The sequence below is a fragment of the Gossypium arboreum genome, chromosome 5, assembly GCF_025698485.1.
Source record: "Gossypium arboreum isolate Shixiya-1 chromosome 5, ASM2569848v2, whole genome shotgun sequence".
Taxonomy (NCBI): domain Eukaryota; kingdom Viridiplantae; phylum Streptophyta; class Magnoliopsida; order Malvales; family Malvaceae; genus Gossypium; species Gossypium arboreum.
In genome coordinates this window covers 84,101,196-84,108,490 of record NC_069074.1, presented here as the reverse complement: position 1 = coordinate 84,108,490, position 7,295 = coordinate 84,101,196, and the positions used below count along the sequence as shown (strand labels likewise).

Below are 7,295 nucleotides of genomic sequence, written 5' to 3'. Positions count from 1 at the left end.
AAATTAATAAAAAATAAAAAATAATAATAAAAAGAAGAAAGTGGGGTTTAAGTGGGATCATACTAAAGAAATTATCAAGATAGAAATTAACATGCAAGTCGGCTGAATTGAACTGACCAGATACATGAAAGTGGCAAAACAATTCTTTTCTTATGAGATTTCATCATTTGATTGAAGGTGACAAACGTACATATAAAAATGTGTGTATTTTCTTTTATGTTGGTATATTTTGTATTATATTCATGCATATATCCTTATCATATCATATAATATTTTATTTACGTTTTTGTATAACATTTCGCTTTAAGCATGTTCTTCAAATTTAAAACTAGAAATGGCTAAACACTGGTATGGAAAGAACACAAACTATCGAATCCAATTAGGTAACTTCCACATGACCTTGTCTTTATGAGCACTATTAAATTGACAATTATATATCAACATTTACTTTATTGTCTTTGTAGAATCCATATTTTGCCCGGGCCTTAAAATAAATAAATCAAATTTTGAAAAAAAAAATAAAGAAAAAAATCAAAATGCCCATTAAAAGTCCATTTACAAACAAAGCTACCAACCCAATTACAACCCAAAAATTAAAACCTAAAAGAAGCCCAAAAGCTTAGAAACCCTAGCCCACAACCTATTTTCAGAAATTAGAAACCCTAGCCGCAAGCCTCAACCACCCACTTCCAACCACTACCAAGTGGCACATGCCTCCACCACCGTTTGCCTGCCATACAAGAAGAAGAAAAGATAGCAAATATATATTATAAAGTTTGTAAATGGCTATAAAAGCCATACTAGAACCGATTGTAGAAAAAAAGGGGGATCGATGGTATTTTGAGGAAGAATCGATTGATTTTTGGAGAGAAGAGATTGTATTAAGGGGGGTTGTATTACAGAGATTTTCGGGAGAAATCAAAAGGAGAAAACAAGTTCAAAAGGTGTTTGTCCTTATTTTTATTTTTGATCTTCTCTCTATTCGTTCATTTTATCTATTTTACAAATATTTTAACACAAAAAAACTTGAAAAATAAAAAAAAGGAAAAGAGGGAAGGAACTTACCGGTGTTCGGTTTTCCAACATTGTGGACGATCGAGGAAGCCACCGCCAAGAATCGGTGGCCGAAATTCGAATGGATTCTTGAGTTTTATGGTGTTTCTCATTAATTTTTGAAGGTTTTTGGGTTGTTTTAACCCCAAATCCGGGCTCTACTCGAGAAGAGAAGCGAAAAAGGGCCTCGGAAGATTTTTAGCCCACCGTGGACGGCGGCGCCGTCGTCGGTGGCCGGTGACTGGAGTGACGGTTGATGGCCGGTCCGATGACCGGAGGAGGAGAAGGGTTGAGAGAGTTGAGAGCCTTCTCTTTATTTTAAAAAATGAATGTAGGGTGGTAAGGTGGTGTTTTAACTCTTTTTTTTGTTATTTTTTTTCTTAAAAAAGAAAGGATTTTTTTTATGATAAAAAAAAAGAGAATATAAAGTATGGTTTTAATTAATAATAAAAACAAAATAGTATGGGGGAATGGTTTTAATTAATAATAAAAAACAAAATAGTATGAGGAATAGTTTTAATTAATAATAAAACAAAATAGTATGGGGAGTAGTTTTAATTAATAGTAAAACAAAGTAGCATGGGGGGAGTGGAATCAACTTTTTTGCTTGGGACCATGCATGTTACCTTTAATTGGGTAATTTGCGCAATTGGTCCCTTCCTTTGTGCTAGCCTTCAATCGGGCCATATTTAAGTTTTATATTATTTTAAATTGGCCTGCAATTGTGTGCTATTTCAATTTGCCCCATTTTGCGGTATTTTAAGATTTGGGGCATTTTAATTTTAGATCTCGGACTTATACGCAATTAATTTTAGCCCAAAATTACATTTCAATAATTTGTTTTACTTGTAAGTTATCTCTTGGATTTTGTTTCTTCTCTCAATTAAGTTTCAGTTATTCTTTTAGAATAAACATGTTTCTATATATTATTTTGATTTCATACTTTTGTAATTATTATTTTCTCTTTTCTTTTTTTTCACGTGCATACTGTTTATATGAAATACCTTTATATTATTATTACTACTATATGTATATATTTATAATATTACTAATAGTTTATTTTTACATTATTATGTATATACCATGTAAATATTTTAATATTATATTATGTATACATTATATATATATATATATATATATATATCTTTTAATATTGTATTTTTATTGTTTTGCATATGCCCTAATATTATATCATTTATATATTTTTTTATTTCCCATATTATCTTACTTTATATATTTTTAACTATATCATGTATATGCTACTACTATATATCTATTTATGTAGTATTATTAATAGTTGTTTCTAATATTATGATTATTTTAATATGTATATATTATGTATTTACCTTCAATATTATATATCGTATATTTCTAATACTATTACGTTATTACTACTATTACACTATTATTATATTTTTACCCATATCTCTTTAAATACACTTGTTTTACCTTTTACTCTTCACTCACTATATATATTGTTTACTTATCTATATATTCACATACATATATATAATTTGACACATCATTCCAAAATTTTATTTGTATTATTACTATTAATATTATTATTATCTTCACTATACTATCATTCTTTAGTCTTACATAATGATTGTTTATTTATTACTAGTTTTTTTAATCTCGAATATTTCCTAGCTTATTTGTTATTATCTTTTATTCGTTTTATTCATTTATTTGTTACCTCGAAATAAGATTTTTGCAAATAAGGCAATGCTTGGTGTTTGGAAATTTCGAGAAAGAAGTCTCTAACTTATTGGGTTGCCATTTTCTCGTTGAATTCGAATAATTAAGTACCCTTCTAAGTTTTTTTTAGAGGTTTTCTAAATGCAAGCCACTATCTTGGAATTTCAAAGCAATATGTCCTAACTTATTGGATATAGCGTTTTGCTGTTTCGAGATAGGAATTTCAAAAAAAGGGATAACTTAATGTCAATACTTTGACGCTAGTGAATCCCAATTTTCAAAGTTAAAATATTTTAAAGAGGACTACATTTAAATTTTTTTTTCTTTCGACATTAAAGACATTTGATAATCAATTAGGTACCAATTTTTGGGCGTTACGATGGTGCTAATCCTTCCTCGTACGTAATCGACTCCCGAATCCGTTCTTTTATTTCGTGGACCAAAACTAATGATTTTAAAACAAAATGTTTTAAAGGTGATCCAATCACACCTAAAAAGATTGGTGGCGACTCCCGTTTTCGTTTTTTTAAAATCGATTCCCATTTTCTAAAACTCGATTTGAAAATGGTTTCGACAGCTTGGCGACTCCACTGGGGATGTAATAAGAGAGTCAGGCCATGTAATTGATTATCTCTTGTCTTAATGTCGAAAATTAAAAATTTTAAAATTTAATCCTCTTTGCATTACATGTGTTTGTATTATTACATGCTATATTTTGATAGCATTGCATTTTGCATGACCGTTGTGGTCACACCCTTAAGTGGGAGTGAGAAGCTACGCCTTCGTGAGGTTTTCGCCTCCGTGCAGGATAGTGGATCACTTTCAGGATACATCCGTACCTATGGTTTCGTGAGATTTTCATCTCCGTGTAGCCATAGGGAAATGTATTCCCCTGAACTGAACTCGATTCAAATGAGCCTATAATGGGTGAGGATCGAGGAATCTATTGGTTCGGGTACCTCAAACTTTAGAACCAACCCCATGTCGAAGGACCGTATAAGCCTAACTTAGACATTACCCTTATAAGTTATCGTTGAAATTTATTGATATTATGTGATACTGACTATCTCTTTTCTTTTGCTTGCATGTCATTTTGCATTTACAAAGATATCGGTTCATGGTCAGTTTCTAAGTTAGGAAGTTTTATTATGGAGAACGGACTTCTTGATAAAGTGGAAGGCAACGTTAACGTCCACAGATGGTCCGAGCAAACTCAACTAGAAAAGGGAGACAGTATAGCTATAGGATATGTGTCGGAGCTGCCAGATTATACTCGTATAAGTGTCACACAGAATAATCTCCAAGAGCTTAAGGAAATTTGGGATCAGTGGGGCAAAGAGACTAAGCAATTATTCTACGGTAACTATGGAGACTTACCTTACTTGCTTGATGTTCAGATAGACGAGCATTTATTCAGAGCCCTTGCTCAGTTTTGGAACTCGGCGTACAGTTGCTTCACTTTTGGGGAAGTAGACATGGTACCTACTATGGAAGAGTACACTGCTTTACTTCGTTGTCCCCGGTTTCAGAATGATAGGATCTATTCCCGAGCTCCTTGTGTCCCTACCTTTTGGAAGAAATTGATTATTATTATGGGGATGAGCGAGCAGTGGGCCATGGCCCGAATTAAAGAAAAGGGTGAGTGCAAGTGCATTTCGTGGGATGCTTTGAAAGATTTGATTTTGAGACACCCGGATGAGACAAAGAAGATAGATGTTTTCGCCCTAAGTTTATATGGATTGATGGTCTTTCCTAGGGCTTTGGGATATGTGGATGAGGCAACCATGGATCTTTTTCATCGACTCAGTAAAAACGTCACTTCTGTCCCTGCAATTTTGGCGAAAACATTTAGGTCTTTAGGTGCATGCGGAGGGAGGGTCTTTGGCGGTGTTTATAGGGTGTGCTCGATTGCTTTTGGCTTGGTTCTGATCATTTCGGTTGATAGATAGGGTGGTTTGTCGGGTTTACTTTGAGGATTATTCACCGTTGAAAGATATAGTAGCTTCAACCAGGAGAGTTGATGTTCCAGAAGAGAATTGGATAGTGTTATTTCAGAACCTTCAGTTGAAAGATGTCAAGTGGAGGGCTCCATGGATGATGCCTGGTGAGGTTCTTTACCAATTCGGTAGTTTTGATTGGGTACCCTTATTGGGGATTTGGGGTGCCATTGGCTATGCCCCTTTGCTCGTACTGAGGCAGCATGGATTGAGACAGTTCATACCAGCGACTCAGGGGTTGGCTCAAAGTGAGTTTGTAAATAGAGGAGCCGATTACAAGAGGAGGGTTAGTGAAGTTTCTAGTGCTTGGAAGAAGACTTGTCGATTGAGAGGAAAAGCTATTAGGCCCGCTACGATACCGGAATACATAGAATGGAGAGGTAGAAGAGTTAATGATAATATCCCTAAGCCAAGTATGGAAGGAGCTCGACCAATGGAGGAATATTTGCAAGTAAGGCCCTCAAAGTTAGAAATTATGAAACAGGAGTTCGAGAGACAAAGCTTGGAGTTCGAGAGGAGGATAGCAAAGCTCGAAGAAGAAAATATGTACTTGAGTTTGTACGTTGATGTTCAAAAGATGGAAGTTGAGAAAGAGAGGAAAGAAAAAAGGAAGATTGAAGAATATCGAGATGATCTAAGGGAGCATTACAAAAGGGCACAAGTAGCCTTGAGGAGGGCGAGAGTAGGAGGATCTTCTAATCAGTGGCAGAAGGAGGTTCAAGAAGAAAAGGATAGAGCCGAGTACTGGGAGAGGAAATTCCAAGAAATGCGGGGGCAAAATTTGGCATTAGAGGAAGAGAATAAAGGATTGAAGACCAAGGTAATGGAACTTGGAAAACCCCTACGTTGGCACCAAAACCATAATTTTACGGTCGAGTTAAAGGAGCTAAGAAGCAAGGTCGAAGATTTGGAGGTGGCATTGCATGACGGTAAACTCCGGGTTGAGCAGCTCAAGGCGCAAGAGGATTATCTGAGGGGAGAGCTACATCAAGCTAAAGAACAGGTCAGAAAAAGGGATCATGTCATTGGTGAAGCCATAGCTCAGATTCGAGAGGTTGCTGAGTATGTGCAAGACTTGGCAATTCGAGCTAACGTATTGAGTCTGATGTATTCATCATCGTCGAATGTAGGACGAAAGTTAGCCCTTTTATTAGATAGAGTTAAAGCTTTGGGCCTTAGGGCGAAATCGTATTTGTAATCCTCTTATATGTAAAGATATTCTTTTTCTAAATAAAATTTTCTAAATAAAGTTGAACCAGAATCGATATTCTTTTTGTATTCATGCATTTTTATCTCATAACATTTCATCACATCATTTGCATTCAAAGTTATAGAAAGACCCTGATTAGTTAAAGTTTACTTTCCAGAGAGGTAGAAAAGAGAGAGGTAGAAAAGAAAATCTGGAAATCACACATCCTTACGGCACTCGTACTAAAACTAAGAACATGGATCAAAGGTTTGAGCAATTACAAAAAGATATGCAAGATCAAATGCAAGAGCAGTTGGCCAAAATACAGAATAAAATGAGGGAGCAGATGCTAGAGGCTCAGAAAAACATGATGGTTGAAATGGCTTAGCTGCTAAGAGCCACTGATAAAGGAAAATCTTCCATGGCAATCACTGAAGAGGATAATGAAGGTCCTCCTTCGGGTTTTACTCCGCCTCATGTGCCCCTGCAAACCGAGGCACCTCCTAGAAGGCCATCTGTCACAGTAAGGCCTCAATATGGGCCAGTGGATGTTAGAATCCCCATAAATTTCCCATCTGGGTTGGGAAATAATTTGGGTGATAGCTCTATCAACCCTATTACTCCTGATCTGGATTTAATGGAGAAGGAAAGAATGGCCACTGAATCCTCAAAACAATTGGAAGATCGTTGCAAGTGGTTAGAGGAAAAGTTTAGGGTTTTAGAAGGCGCTGACAATCATCATGGGATTGATGGCAAAGACTTAATTTTGGTTCCAGATTTGGTGCTTCCTCATAAATTTAAGATGCCAGAGTTTGAAAAGTACAATGGGACAACTTGCCCAGAGGCACACATAACAATGTTTTGTAGAATAATGACTGGTTATGTGAACAACGATCAACTATTGATCCATTGTTTTCAAGACAGCCTAGTGGGAGCGGCGGCTAGGTGGTACAATCAGTTGAGCCGTGCAAGAATCAGTTCATGGAGATATCTTGCACAGGCTTTCATGCAACAGTATAACCATGTGACTGATATGACGCCAGATAGGATCACACTTCAAAACATGGAGAAAATACCTAATGAAAATTTTAGGCAATATGCACAACGATGGAGGGAGGTGGCAATGCAAGTACAACCACCATTGTTAGAAAATGAAACCACCATATTATTTATTAATACTTTGAAGGTGCCATTCATCACACATATGATTGGAAGTACCACAAAAAGTTTCGCGGATATAGTTATGGTGGGTGAGATGATTGAGAATGCCGTGAGAGATGGTAAAATTGAGGGGGAAGTGGCTAAAAGATCGGCCTCAAGGAGAAAGGACAATGAAATGAATAGTCTCAACTCGAGGG

At 35.9% G+C, this 7,295-nt stretch overlaps 1 long non-coding RNA gene across 1 annotated transcript; it reads right to left on the bottom strand.

The window, feature by feature from the left end:
- Positions 1–519: 519 nt before the first annotated feature.
- Positions 520–1,260, bottom strand: LOC128292997 (uncharacterized). Its single transcript, XR_008283008.1, has 2 exons — positions 1,066–1,260; positions 520–730 (listed from the first exon to the last, which is right to left on the bottom strand). It is a non-coding gene; the product is annotated as an uncharacterized LOC128292997 (long non-coding RNA).
- Between the last annotated feature and the right edge of the window lie 6,035 nt (positions 1,261–7,295).